Source organism: Strongylocentrotus purpuratus, unplaced genomic scaffold, assembly GCF_000002235.5.
Source record: "Strongylocentrotus purpuratus isolate Spur 01 unplaced genomic scaffold, Spur_5.0 spur5_scaffold_4, whole genome shotgun sequence".
Classification (NCBI taxonomy): domain Eukaryota; kingdom Metazoa; phylum Echinodermata; class Echinoidea; order Camarodonta; family Strongylocentrotidae; genus Strongylocentrotus; species Strongylocentrotus purpuratus.
The window spans coordinates 32,351,924-32,368,060 of NW_022145610.1; the positions used below are offsets into that span (position 1 = coordinate 32,351,924).

General features: G+C 36.3%; 1 long non-coding RNA gene across 1 annotated transcript; it reads left to right on the top strand.

The window, feature by feature from the left end:
- Positions 1-7,495: 7,495 nt before the first annotated feature.
- On the top strand, positions 7,496-11,893 carry LOC115929344. Its single transcript, XR_004066428.1, has 3 exons — positions 7,496-7,815; positions 9,078-9,170; positions 11,095-11,893. It is a non-coding gene; the product is annotated as an uncharacterized LOC115929344 (long non-coding RNA).
- Positions 11,894-16,137: the final 4,244 nt, after the last annotated feature.

The window sequence follows — 16,137 nt, forward strand, 5'->3', positions numbered from 1 at the left end:
ATTTTAAAATGGTTAAATTACATTGCAAGGGTATTAACCAATCACCCAAGTACAATATATTAACATCTATGATGCACGAAATAAAGTTTTAAAAACATACCCGACATTAAATGATTTAACAGTTTAGAAGTATCAAGAAAATTAAGAATATCATAAAACCTCGACGATGCACGAAACCCAACTCTGACACGGTGGTGGGTCCGTGTGCGCCCTATTCTACTACAAGCGCGTAGCCAGGATTTCATTTTAGGGGGGGGGCGGTAGTAAGCACGCGAAGCGTGCGAATCACTTAAAGAGCGCGCGTAGCGCGCGCTCTAGGGGGTCCCTAGAGTCGAGAACAGAACAACGAATCGTCTTCCTTCTCTAATAATTTAATGGAACGTCAAAGCTTCCGCGCTTCGAAAGAGGGGGACTGAATACAGATAATGATTAAGGGTCGGGATAGGTACAACGAATCGTCTTCTTTGTCTAATAATACGTCAAAGCTTCCGCGCTTTGCGCGGGAGGGGAGGAAACTGAATTTAGATAAGGATTATAAGAGTCAAGAACGGTACATCGAATAACCACCCTCTAGGACGACTACCCCCAGGACAACTACATCCCGGACAACTACCCCCCAGGACAACTACACCCTAGGAAAACTAACCCCAGACAACTACCCCCTACGACAACCATCCTCTAGGACAACTACTCCCCGGACAACTATCCTAGGGGGTAGTTGTCTGGGAGTAGTTGTCTGGGATTAGTTGTCCGGGGGTAGTTGTCCGGGGGTAGTTGTCCTGGGGGTAGTCGTCTTGGAGGGTGGTTGCCCTAGGGGGTAGTTATCCTAGGGGGTAGTTGACTGGGGGTGGTTATCAGGGGGGTGGATGTCCAGGGGATAGATGTCCGGATACGCTATATTATATAAAGGGTGCCTTAAAAAAGGAGGAACCCATGACGAGTCAATCTTGACTATAGTGGCCGCTTCCCTGGTCCATCCATGGAACGATCCGAGTTAGATCCCAAGCCCCGTATGTAGGAAGGTCGGTCTCAGATAACAGAACGATGCAGTCAGACGTTTGTTCCTACAAGCACAGAAACACAAATACACATCCCCTACCTATCCACGTAACGCGCCCACGCACTATGGGGCAGTGTAATTTTGAGGTATCGTGGGCAAGTGGTTACGTCGCCGGGGCTGTGGATCAAACGGTTCAGGGTTCAAATCCTAGCCGCGACAGACAGGATCGGAAGTTTACCTCTCCGAACTTGAACTAGGCCTAAACACTTATCATATGCTAGCTCCTACTGTTTTTTAAAAACAAACACAGAGAATAATTTCTTGTTTATCTTATATTTTCAGTAGTATAGTTCCAAGATCATTAATAGGAAACCGTAAGAATTTGGCAAATTGCATCTTTTTTGGTGATCCATGTAGGACAGAATCTGACCATCAATATACTATGGCCTCAGGGGCGGATCTAGCTTTTTGCTAAGGGGGGGGGTTGACCAAAATAATGACGATGCGGAGCATCGTCCACGAGCCGCGAAGCGGCGAGCCAATGTTTTTGGGGGTGTTTATTTGAACCCCGTAAGTGATGTTTTCCTGGCATCTATTAACACAATGGAGACCATAAAAAGCAGTGCATGATAACGTCTTTTTAAATTAAGTAACAGTTAAATACACAGTTATATCCAGAGTTATCATGTGTTTGGTTAAGTTACCAGATGAGTTGAAAATCTTCTCACAATATTTGCACTTGAAAGGGTTTCTCTCCAGCGTGCGTTCTTTTTTCTTTCTTTCTTTTTTCACTTCGGCGGTGGCCCGTGTCCTCAAAAAAGCTGATGGGGGGGGGGGGGGGGCAAAGGACTCTGTGACATTTTTTCGCCCAACCCCCCCCCCCCTCCCCCCAAAAAAGAAATGATAATAATAATAATAATAATAATAATAATAATAATAATAATAATAATAATAATAATAATAATAAATGAAATAAATACATAGAAATAGAATAAAATAAAATTACAAGTTTAAAAAAAAAGATAAGATTTAAAAAAATGGTCCCCGGATTTTTTTTTTTTTTTTGGGGGGGGGGGGGTTGCAACCCCCCCAACCCCCCTTCTAGATCCGCTTCTGGGCCTACAAAAGTTTATTATTTGATGACATTGTATCTCCAATAGCTTTACGTTTTAAGAAGCTAGTCTTTTCGTTTGCCAATCAGGTTTGATTGAATGTTTCCTTGTTTTATAACCAAACACGAAGAAATAAAAATTGTACGATAGAATTATGCAACATGTAATAAAGTGAAAGCTAAAGCCTACACAAATTTACTATTGGATGTACATGTTTACTCTATAATAGGTATTGATTTCAAAGAACCTAGCCTTTTTCATATGTCAATCAGGTTTATTTGATTCTTAACTTGTTTAAAACAAAAACCAAAACTAAAATGAGTAAATTTTTGATTTACTACAGAAATATTCAACATGAAAGAAATTGTCATAGTATAGAGGACGACGCCCAAATCGCGTCTTGTGACGTCACGCAAAGGTTACGGTTCGTTCATTATCATTGTGCTTTGAAATATTGATAGTCTGTAGGGTGCTTTCTAGAGGGAATAACTAATATGGAATCCATTCAATAGATCCGCTTCAGTGATTGTGTTATCATTCATGTTGCCCATCCAAGCTGTTGTATTAATACACTCCAAAATATGAGCAATTGCTACTGCTTTCATAACTTCATTTGATGGAGAAGAACCAGGGAGAAATCCTAAACTCAGCGCTGTCGGTGAATAAAGTATCGATGTTGTAACTAATAAATAATACTGTCGACTAAAGTTCTAACAATATTGATGCTGCTTAATTGGACGAAATACATGCAAACGACTCATCATTTTGTTCAGATAGCAGTTTGATTAAGTTTTCACGGCAGATGTTAAACTTTTGTACAGGCATTCAGCAAGAAAGATCAAGTACAACTTTGATCGATTTTTCGGATTGTGTTAGATGCTCTCTATAGAGACATGGGCGTGGCGTATACAGTTCTCTTCCTTTGGCTGGTGCTGAATTTTCAAGGAGGGTATTGCCTATCAGAGGTGAGTTTCTATCTTTTCATTTCTTATGATGGTAAAATATAAAAATATAAAATGTGTAACTTAAAAAATGAATATGTATCTTTACTCAATAGTCAATCAATTCCTTTTAACAAGAGGGAGAATTGGAAGAAAGAAAAAAAAAGAGAGAGAGAGAGAGAGAGGAGGCAAAAATGAAGAAGAGAGATGGGGAGAAGCGAGCGAGAGTTGGAAAGGAAGAGATAGAGAAAGGGAGAAACAGAGAGAGAGAGAGAGGAGAGAGAGGGGGAGGGAGAGGAGAGACAGGGGAGAGAGAGAGAGAGAGAGAGAGGGGGGGGGGGGGGGGGGGGGTGATGGGTATGAGGATGATAGGAGGAGATTATGAAGCGCAAGTGGGTGTGGGTGTGTGATTAGAGAATCTTTAGTGCACGGAGATCTTTGAAAATACAAACATTAAAGGTTATCTGCATCAAACAGGTTAAAATCGATGACCGTATCTTTCAGTTTACCGTGGCCTATTCCTGCCCAGGTACGCTAAAGCCAAACTTGAAAGGTGTGGTATCCAATATTTATATGGAAGGCAGGATCTTTAATAGTTCCCCGGTAGTTCATTCCCCGTTTCTATAAAAAAAAACATCACAATGAAATTACAATCATTCTTTTCGTCATTAGTAAATACCATAATCCTTTCGTAAATGATGGGAAATATGCCAGTAATTTAGTACTATAAAAAAAAAAACATCACAATGAAATAGCCCAATTAGTGAACGTATTTCATTTCCCTTCATACAAACTACACTGTAAAAAAATAATAGTCGAAATAACTCAATTAAATTGAGGAAAAGAATTGCCTTATTTTTATTAAGTAAATATTACCTACGGCATCTTAAGTAGAATTTACTTATTTTGCTGAATACATTTTTACTCAGTTAAATCGAGTTACATTAGCGTAAATAATTTAAGTATTGTAATCATTTTAGATAATTAAAAAAAAGCTATGATAGGATTACATATTGCACGATTTGCTACCCATCTAATCTAACAAGTAACATCCACTAATCATTCACTACTTCTATTTAAGATTAATCACTAATCACTAACACTACTTCTATTTAAGATTTACATACGCTTCAATTCGACACATATTCAAAGGCTCCAAATTTTATATATACTTGATCGTAGCATCTTAAAAGGAAAATTGGTTGACAATTTCCTGAAATATCAAGTTTTTATTTGTTTTGAACTGGGTAACAATTAAAAATTGTCTTGTCTTTGCTTAGCCAGGTTAAATGAATTATTAAATGTTTTAAAGTCCTTAAATTTTCATTCAACCACAAAAAAAAAAAAAAAAAAAAAAAAGAGTTTAATTTGATCTTAATGAATATTCATGAATTATGTAAATATTTCTATTACGCACTGCATCGGTCCTTACTTTAAAAAGATAAGAATAATCAACATAAATTGTTTGAGTAATACGTATAATTTCTGATTTTGAGTTAAAATTACTAAATTAATACAAGCTGAAATTACTTAAAGTTTTTATGTATTTGATTTTACTTAAATATTCCACGTATGTTCTACTAAATTGAAAGTTTGAGTTAGCAAGACTTAAATTTAGTGCGTAAGTGGCAAAACTAATGTTTTCAAGTAAATTCTACATGGAAAAAATACGTAAAAATTACCAATGAACAAATTATTTTTTACAGTGTAGGCCATGTTACACATTAATTTTTGTAATGACTTACAATTTGTGTAGGCCTACAGTACTGTTCACGAAGCATATTTTACATGATAACAAAATTACAATCATTCTTTTCGTCATTAGTAAATACCATAATCCTTTCGTAAATGATGGGAGATATGCCAGTAATTTAGTACTGATAATTCCTGCATTTCATTCTTAAAGAGATTGTCGAGTAAGGTGAAAAATAATTCGTGTGAGCTTTTTTCATTCTTTTTTTAATTTTATATATTAGTGTGGACGAGTATCATAGAAAAGAAAATGTCCCCTGAACAGGATGGCTATTCAAATTTCCTCATAATTCGAATTATGACAAGTAATAATAGGTTGTTGAATCGCACTGTCATACCACGTGTTAGTGTAGTCTCATATACACATTTTCATTTACAGTGCATTGTTATTGGTATTGGTATTTATTTTCCATATCACAATATTAAAAACAATACAAAGGAAATGCATGTAAATAGTAAAAACAATGGAATAGTGAATGGCTGGATAACCCATTCAGCTTTGTTAGTATAACAAAACTGTTCTTCTCTGGGGTCCAGGAATTAAGATATCAACAGTTATTATACAACATACAATACAACATAAAATAATATAATTTATATACATATAAAACCTAATACATATTAGAGAAGCATAAACACCCCCCCCCCATCCCAAGCATGTTCCATGACAGATCAGAGCAAAAGTAATTTCTTAAATTTAGATTTTTGCAAAAAGTTTTAAAGCTGTTGGATAGCTTAATAGTTAACGTTAGGTCATTATACTCACGTGAGCATTTATACACAAAAATTTTACGTCAGCATTCACTCTTTGGTTTGGGGAGTTTAATATTTCCTTGTGATCGTAGAGAATATGAATAGTTACAGTATTTGAAGGACTCCTCTAAATAAGGAGGAGCCAAATTGTTCAGGGATTTATAGACTATTATTTAAATGCTATTTACGTCTTGAAAGGAGAGATTTCCACCCTGCATGTGACTTTCAGCATGACTGAGTCAATTTATTATCATTTGAACGATTCCAAAAAAGCATGATATACATGTATTATACAAATAACAATATTGATGTGCTACTCCTAGTAGTTTTGTGTGTTGCGAAAATATATTTTTTCCCTATTTTTACCTATTTTTTCCCTATTTTCCGGAAATTCAGACTATTTTTTTCCTATTTCCTTCAAGAAAATAGGGCTATTTTTTTCCTATTTTCAAGTAAAAACTATTTTTTCCCTATTTTTTTCACCTATATTTTTTTTCAGACTATTTTTTTCAGACTATTTCCTATAAGAAAACAGGAACAAAATAGTCCTATTTTTTCCTATTTTCAAGCACAAACTATTTTTTCCCTATTTTTTTCACCTATATTTTTTTTCAGACTATTTTTTTCTTATTTCCTTTAAGAAAACAGGAAAAAATAGGACTATTTTGTTCCTGTTTTCTTAAAGGAAATAGGAAAAAAATTTCAAGCACAAACTATTTTTTCCCCATTTTTTTCACGTTCAACTTTTGGGGACTATTTTTTCCTATTTTCAAGCACAAACTATTTTTTCCCTATTTTTTTCACCTATATTTTTTTTCAGACTATTTTTTCCCTATTTCCTTTAAGAAAACAGGAAAAAAATAGGACTATTTTGTTCCTGTTTTCTTAAAGGAAATAGGAAAAAAATTTCAAGCACAAACTATTTTTTCCCCATTTTTTTCACGTTCAACTTTTGGGGACTATTTTTTTTCCTATTTTTTTATAAGAAAATAGGAAAAAAATAGTTCTATTTTTTCCTATTTTCGAGTACCAAACTATTTTTTCACCTTCATCTTTTTCAGACTATTTTATTCCTATTTTCTCCAAAAAAATATGAAAAAAAACAAGATTTTTTTTTTCTCTTTTCGACTTCAAAACTATTTTTTCCCGGCCTATTTTTTCATCTTTATCTTTTTCAGACTATTTTTCCCCTATTTTTTCACCTTCATCTTTTTCAGACTTCTTTTTACCTATTTGCGAGTACCAAACTATTCTTTCTATTTTTTGCACTTTAATTTTTTATGACATGATACAAATTTGTAAACTATTTTTTGTCTATTTTCTAAACTTACATATTTTCATTGTTTATGACTGGCATCTCCTGCCATTATTTATCTCTGTTGTTCATTTTGCGACTTATTGGTGGTTTTTAGCTGTCGGGTCACATATTGAATAGTGATCTCAAAGATAACCATAAATAAACCATGTGTAAAAAGAAAATGTACACATAGAAATTTCAATTATTTTTTCCTTTATTAATAGAAAGAAAAGCATTCGATCGAGATATTCCCGTTCTATGTGTGTGTAAAGTTTCAATGTAGAGGACAGTACGCAAGTACCCCTACGTAATTACTGAACAAGAAGGAGTCGTGCTAACTCGCCCCACGCAACATCTCGCCCCAGCCTCAAAGACTGGGGCGAGATATCCCGACATGATTTATCGATCGAGAGATACCAGTGGTCTGCTAATTTACTGCCAGGACGAAAGAATGTGACGTCTAAAAATGTACAATGTGCACAAACATAATACACATATTGGTATCTCTCGATCGATGAATCGTGTCGGGACCCGGTCGGGACATCTCGCCCCAGTCTTTGAGGTGGGGGCGAGATGTCCCGTGGGGCGAGTTAGCACGGATTAAAAAAGAAACCCGTTATTTTTTTCCCCCACCGCTTTTCGTGCGCTTGCTGAATGCATTGTGCGCTTGCTGAATCATTGTGCGCAATCGGACTTTTATTGCTGATTTTCGTTCATCAAACGTCTCCAAATCACACCAAAATGTCTTCCAGCAATTATTCTAGCGATGAAATTTCATCAATAGATAGTGACTCCTCATACTCCGATGTCTCCTTATCCCATTTTAGTGATTCTTCCCAAGAAAATGAGCCCGACAAATTTTCAAAATATTAGTCCCACTCGTAGAGATACAAGTTTGTTGTCGAATGATGGACCATCGACGAGCGGAATTGGAACTGGCCCCAGAAAACAGCTGAAAAGGTACGTTTATATCTGAAACTTAATTATATTATGATATATAGATTTTTATTGTGTCTGTTGTTGAATATAATGCTACTTCATAGTATAGAATGGTATTTTACGTATCAATATTCCCATGTATGAAGGGGTGACCAAAGTTCGCGGATATTTTTCTTTTCTTGCATATTTCAAAAAATCCAGATCAACATATATCATGTTCCATACGTCATAAGATTCGTAATTTATCATATAATCAGATTATATAATATTCCAAGGCTTTATTTACTTCAAATCAATGATAAGACGAGAATATCGGAAGCCTTACCACTACCGACGTCCGTCAAAAAGTGTGACCTAAGTTCGCGCATGATATTTACTGCCCTCTTGTGATGGGCTTTGTAATATGTAAACATTCCAAAAAGTTACGTAGTTTCAATCAGAAGCCGAACTTTATATTGAAACTTTGAAAAATATAATAATTTCTCTCTATCATTGAAATATTGCCCGATAAAAATACCCATGTTACATTTTGCAAATAAAAGACAATATTTTTCAATGTTTATGTGTTAATGTCAATGTAGTCCCTATCTGCATGTCATTTGTTTGTTTGAAAAAATTATCATGTGTCTCCATTTTATATGTCAGCCATACACGAGTTCTCGCTCTTTTCTCTCTTTGTCTCTCCTCTTTCCCCTTTTAAATTTGTATTCTTACGAACCATAGATTCATTGAAATTCACAAACACAGAAACGGTGGAAGCAGGCGCGCAGGTTCCGTTTTTCGCGTAAGAAATTGGAATTTTATCATTATTTTTCGGAGTCGATCCCTCTAATAAACTGATTTTCATGTAAAAAAAACACAATTTGTTATGATAAAAAGCGTGAAAAGGTAGCTTATTCACATTTTTATGCCGCATTTTGACCGTTGGAGTTGTCGACGGTGCTCAAAGATTTCGTTGTCTCAGTCCCACACAGGCATCGCGTATCGTTCTCCTGTTATAAGCGCTTTTAGTGTTAGTACGCGAACTTTGGTCACGCGCGAACTTTGGTCACACCACCATACTAGACCACACCGCGACGCACACACGATATGTCTGTCTAATTCAGATTCCAACTTCCGATCACCTGAGTGAATGAGTGAATGTAAACAAACGTGATTACAATAAATCCACGTAGAAATTTCAGATTTTTTACCATTGCTACGTCTGTCAGTTATATTGCCTTGCATGATATAATGTTTTGATGTGGCTTTAGGCTAAATTGTTTCTCAAATTATTTTTCTAGGAATCAGAAAACCCAACCTGCTATTAAAGTGCTAAGCACCAGGCAAGCCAAGAAGAAGAGCAAGTCTTCCAAGTCCGAGAATGTGTCTGCGAGGTAAATGTCCTTACTTATACCCTTTTCTAACTGCACCGATTTTCATCGGATGCATCCGGACGCATCCGATGAAAGTGCCAGTTAGAAAGCAACAGAGGAGAAAAAGGCGATTAAATAGCTGATGAAAAGAAGAGAAATAGGCGATTAAATTCTCATTCTATCGGTGTGACACCGATGAAACGTGCAGTTAGAAAATGTTCGGGAGAAAAAGGCGATTAAAACAGCGATTAAAATGGTCAAAGGTCGCAGTATACGCGCGCTTTATCTTAACCAGCTGTGTTTGTTGACTTATGGTTGAACATGCTGCATGCTAGCTAGATGGAGCGCGGGCTTAATAATTACGCAATAATTCTTCACTTCCGGCATGGGCTCGCCACAGCGAGAGAATTTCATCGGCAGTTAGAAAGCAACGGGGAAAACTGCGGTTTCACCTTTGTTTACATAAGGAAGATTCAATCTGTATTTTCATTAGCCTATCCGATATGCGTCGGGCTAATCGCGTTTATTTGGAGAGTGACATCGTCGCGGGCGTCAGCCCGAGCGCCTATCACTGGTAAATGCGAAAAGTTTTATTTTCTTTTATGTACCATGTTTCGTTCGTAAAAAATCTACGAACCCCCTGCGAAGCTCTTTCATGAATATTTATGTAGCATGGACCAAAATAGGCCAATGAGCGATGAGGAACCTGGAGATGATATTTGATTGGTTGAATCAAAGTGATCGATCACCAAATAAGGTTAGTCTTATGAATCATGCATGAAATACGCTCGTCACACATACGATACCCATTATATGAATAATGATGAGTTGACCAGTGATGATAGGCGCTCGGCCTGACGCCTGCGCCGATGTCGGTCTCCATAACGCGATCAGTATATTTGCCATAAAGCCCGACGCATATCGGATAGGCTATATTTTCATCGGTGTGACTACGATAGAGTGCAGTTAGAAAAGGGTATAAGTAGAAATCTAAATCTATTGTTGATAATTTGTTGGGGTATATTTATTTCATGTTTGTTAGCTAAAGGTATTACAAAGGTTTAGTATTGGGTCATGTATTGGAAGCATAGGAAGCGTTCCTACAGGAGTAGGCCGAGTTAGCCCGGATTCGTTCCTACAATATACATTGATCGTTGTCGCAGTTGAAATCGAGTCTAAAGTTATATTATAAATAATAAACTCTTTATGTTGTATAGCTCCCTCTCAAGGTCAAGATATTAATTTAGCTATGAAACAATGTTTCTTGTTACATTGTACATGTACGGCCATAGGCGCTATTTGAACTTTATCAAAATTTACCGGGAGCACCGGTAAATTTTTATATTGAATTTTTCTCGAAAACAGAAGTTTTTTAGGGGCTAATTTTTTTCCCTGTAATACATCCACGGGGGCATCCAAATATCAAAATTGTAAAGATTCACTATCCACCCAATTTTCAAAATTTTCAAAATTTCCCAAAATTTTGTATTACCTTTAAGATCTGACATCAAAATATTAGAGTAGTTTACCTCATCATTATGCTAGAAAAATAATTTGCAGGTGGCACAAGTTCTACCTACATTATTTTCTCTTTCCTTTTTATTTTTTTCTTCAAAAAATTGTTCCTTTACTATTTTCTTCTCTGTATTGTATGTTCACCCAATATATCTAAGAATAAAATAAAATCTAATTAATTGCCTACCTGAGTGGTTTACATTTCATGCACCTTGACAGCTCTATGATGACTCCGTTGTTTCACCATCCGTTCGTCGTCAGCCTGGCATCTTTTTTGCTATCATACTTTTGTACACACATGTTCTGTGCCTCTGAATTTGTTATTATGAAATACATAAATACTTGTACTAAGTATTAATTGCATGTTCATAAATGTACCAATGCATGATTATTCTAACCCCTAACTCACATTTCATTTATATCTTTACAGATCCATTGAAAGTTGAAACTAATCAAGAGACAATGTACATGTAACGTACAACCACCATTCGATTAGATGCCTGTGAACAGCATGACCAACATCTGTATCCTTTACATTAGTATTTGTTTCCATTTTATTATGTAATTCTTATGTCTAATCAATAATCATTGAGATTCATAGGCAAGTACAACATGTATGTGTACACAATGAGTGCCTGCATATTGTGAAGATAAAGGACCATAAGACCATTACTTATGAATGGTAATGATGGTATACTTTGTAAAACTATTTGAAAATAGTAGCATGTAAGTCTGTCATTTTTATATCTCAATGACATGACATGTCATTGATTTTGTAGTAAGTGTTTCTAGAATATGATGATTGTATTAAGATTTTGACAGTTCCATTGAGATTGAGAAAATTATGTAACATGTCAACTGTACTATAAAGCATACGTGCATTGTTGAAAAATCTGTTCTATGATTTATCAGGTGGGCTGTATAACGTACAAACCACCTTATAATTTCGTTAGAATTGCCTTTATTTATTTATTATTAAATATTTTTCTTATTTCTAACCACTTTTTTGTGAACAAGATAACACGTAAATGGCTCGATCAAAATCCTTGAAATTTGGCACATATATGTAAAGACATATGAACAAAGCACAGAAATTTTTTCAACCTTGAACTTGACTGATGAAATCATCTAGGTGCCATTTTGTAAAATTTTACGAAAATCAACTCATGATCTTATCTTCATAACCAGAAGGTAAAACTCATTCATATTTATCATGCTTAAGGTCAATATCCGTCCGGTTAATTTCAGCTCAAATAATGCGCGCGTGCGCGTACGTCCGCGCGTCAATGTGCGCGCAAAATTTTAAAATGCTCAAAATCGTCTCAAAATCATTTTGCATACGTTTTAGGCCATTCTAAGCATTTTAGAAAAAATCGCGCACACGCGCATGCGCGCGCGTTTTCGCGCGTAAAAGTATTACACAACATATATTCACCATTTTTTTTCTTTTATAATATTCCACATATATTTACAAACAAATTGAAAACATGTTTGTCTCTTTATGACTATTAATAACGGAATGATCAACCGTTTAACATAAATCTCCGTGCGCGCGAGCTCTTGTAATACATAGCATATATGGGCAAAAACATGCGTATACAAAATCCATTGTAGCTCTTTAGGATGCAAGATGACCCCAATTTTTTTCATATTTTGATAGAGTATGATTCGGAGATATTGTTTCATGTCACATTTGACCTTCAATTAACTCATGACGTCATCATAATGGCCTCCGAACTCAAAATTCCAATTTGCATATTATGACGTCAGCATATTTATGGAAATTTGATTGTATCTCTGTAAATAGTGATTGATTTTCTTCCAAATTTTAAAATGTTCAAGCTGAGACAATTTTCTACAAATGAAGTCATCACAATTGTTTATTTTGACAAAAGCATCATGGCGTATTTTTGTGATTAAAGGAGGCATGTCTATTTTCACATTTTGCGTGTATTCTCTATGGGACATGATTTTTTCTCAAAACTCGATTCTACATTCCTGTCTATCGCGAGCAATATCTACGTCGTTTTAGCTTCATTTACGCTGAACTTCGAGTATGTTGTAGCTGAGACAAAAAGCTATCTCAAATGTACCCTTTATTTTGTCTCAATTTTTTGTTGGATCAGCCCACCTATACTTGTTCCAAACAAGTATTACAAATCTAGTTTTATTTTGTTATCTTTGTAAATAACGAGAACAAAATATTATTTGTCATGATTTTCTTGATGTTTGAAAATTGTATTACATTATTAAGAGCACTTTGTAATTAAATTGTAATAAAAGAGACAGAAAACAACACTCTCATGTCCAGAATACTGCTTTATTTGGTTATTAGTGAGGAAGAGAGCTTGTGATCGTCTGGCATATCCACATCGGCTCAGTAATATAGTCCTGAAATTCACCTCTGGAAAATAAAGTACATGTATTTTATTGGACATATTCCCTTTTATTCTTTTTGTTTGTTACAGTCCACTGCCATTATAACGAGGTGCTCGGGACCAAGCCAATTTCCTTGTTAAAATGAAATCATGTTATACTCAAGTTACTGAACACATTGGTTTGTTTAAAATTGGCACTGATGAGAATTGCCTCATAATAAAATCTTGGTGTATCCATGTTCGTTATAATAGGAGTGGACTGTATAACATTTTCTATATATACCCTTTGACTATTTTAAATGTTCTACTGAATGGATTAGACTGAAAGGATGAAGTGAATTTGGCAAACTGAGTAGGTGCATCGATGCAGAGAAAAGAGCTGTAGGAGTAGGGTGACTATTCTACAGTGGAAACTTTTGACAATGAGGTCATGTGCAACCAAGAAATATTAACCCCCAAAAGCTGGTAAATTACCTTGTCATTTTAGGTATAACTGATCTCTTTATATCAAGTTTGCACTGTATGATTTAGTTGAATATATACAGAGTCGTTGACTGGATGTGTGAGATGGTAGTGCTTGAGAAATCCATGAAAGTAAAGGATGAGTGATCCCCCCTATTTCCCGACAATTTTTTCTGATTTCCTCACTATTTTCTTCCTATTTTTCCCTATTTTCTTACTATTTTTTTCCTATTTTCTTACTATTTTTTTACAAACCTGGTTTGTAAAGAACAAAAGGAGGTTTGTCGACAAACCTCCTTTGTGAATTCGGGCCATTGGGTGTTGTAAGAGTTCAGACTTAATGGCCTAATATCAATAGTGGTAGTGAACTATCCATGTGAAACAAGGTCAACGAAAAACGCCCTTGGCCCTACATTGTATTACCTATACGGGAAGCCATGTATTGTATGAATATTATTCTATGAGATCAACTAGAAAATGCCATAAACCATTTCAATGCAGAAGAGTGGAAACAGGCTTTTCACGAGTCATACTAGGCTTTTTTGTTTGTTTGTTTTACCTGACAGCTAAGAAAGCAGGTCTATGCTTGTAGATAAACAACCTGGGGACACTGGCGAATCGTCTCGCTTTCGAATCAGGGACCTCCCGGTTATACAAGACCACTGCTCTACCACTGAGCTATCGCGTCTTCTCTAGGGGATCACTTAATTTTGAATTGAATCCAATGCAAGGTTTTGTGGAATCCATTTGAAAGTGGTGAATAAATAACATTTTTTGAGTGTAGATTCTGCTATTCTTGGCTTGGATTATCACTTCGAATGAAGTGACGCCAAAGTTGATTCCTCCCTAGAGTGAACCTCCACTTTCGTACACACACCTAATTTTTATGCCTTCGTTACGAAGTAGCCGGAGGCATTATGTTTTTGGGTTGTCCGTCCGTACGTCCCGTTCTCGTGATCGCGTTATCTGAAGAACCGATTGATGGATTCCTGCCAAACTTTGGTCATGTATGTATCTTGCAGAGCCGATAAACTGATTAGATTTTGGGGTCACAAGGTCAAAGGTCACAGGGCTCATTATATATGCAAAAACAGCTCGTGATCGCATTATCTGAAGAACCGATTGATGGATTCATGCCAAACTTTGGTCATGTATGTATCTTGCAGAGCCGATGAACTGATTAGATTTTGGGGTCACGAGGTCAAAGGTCACAGGGCTCATTATGTATGCAAAAACAGCTTGTGATCGCGTTATCTCAAGAACCGATTGATGAATTCCTGCCAAACTTAGGTCATGTATGTTACTTGCAAAACCGGTGAACTGATTTGATTTTGGGGTCATGAGGTCCAGGTCAAAAGTCATGGGGCTCATTATGTATGCAAAAATAGCTTGTGAACGCATTCTCATTAGAACTGACAGATGGATTACAATTTAACTCGGGACATCTTGCAGAGCCAATGAACTGAGTAGATTTTAGGGTCATGAGGTCAAAGATCAAAGGGTCATATATGTATAGGAGAAATTGCTTGTAATCACGATATTCTGAGAACCTGTTAATGGATTGCAATTGAACTTGAATTTGAAACATTTCTTCTGTTTTGGTTTGTAAAATTGCTCTATGAAGGAGGTATCATTTTTCGACTGCGCGCAGTCGAAGTTCCATCTAGTTTTTCAGGACTCTGTGCAAGGTTTCCTCTAATTGTTACCGACTGGTTCACGTATCCAGAACTATGTGATACCTCAGTCACACCAACAAGACCAACGACAGACCGACACAAAAATTACATTACCCAGAATGGTGGAGAAAAGGTTGGTTGGGAGTCGGTGTATCTTGGGTTTAATGTGGTGGTGTGTCTGAAGGAGGGCTCCCACATAGAGCCACGAGTTGTGGCGAGCTTGCGCGATCTTATGGCAAGCAGTTTTATCATTAAAACATATTTCTTGATATCAAGAATTCATTTCTTGATATCACGAAATCGAATTCCTGCTATCACGAAATCAAATTCTTGATATCCAGAATTACCATTGCTTTATAACGTAAAATTATTTCTTGATATCAAGAATTGATTTCTTGATATCAATTAATAATAAGATCGCGCCAGCTCGCCACAACTCGAGGTTCCAACTCGGCTAAGTGGGAGCCCTACTTGAGGTGTGAAGACAAAGTGCAGTTCGGGGTCATATGACAATCAATTCCAAACAAGTTTAAATCAAGCGGCCACATTTATCATCATTTCTACAATGACAAGAAGGAAAGTTCGATAAGTAAAATATGAACTCGGATCCACGATTGAAAGAAAACAGATGATTGAGATACGTCATCTCTGACGTATTTGTACAGTATTATCGGCATCAAACAAAACTTTAAATCGAGAGGAAATTGATAATAGCCTGATGATCACGTACGGTTGTTTGAAAAATATGTGTATAAACCGGCCACATTCCTGCACTTCCCGCCCCCCCCCACTCTGAGGATTAACGGACGGACCCCATGCATGTTACCAAAATGTCCGGTAAAGGGGTACTTTTCGTGCGACAAGGTCCGGCCCGAGAATTGTCAAAAAAGGGGTCAACTTTTCACCCGGAGATTTCTTTGAAAAGGGGGTGTTTTTTTGTTTTTTTCTCTCATCTCT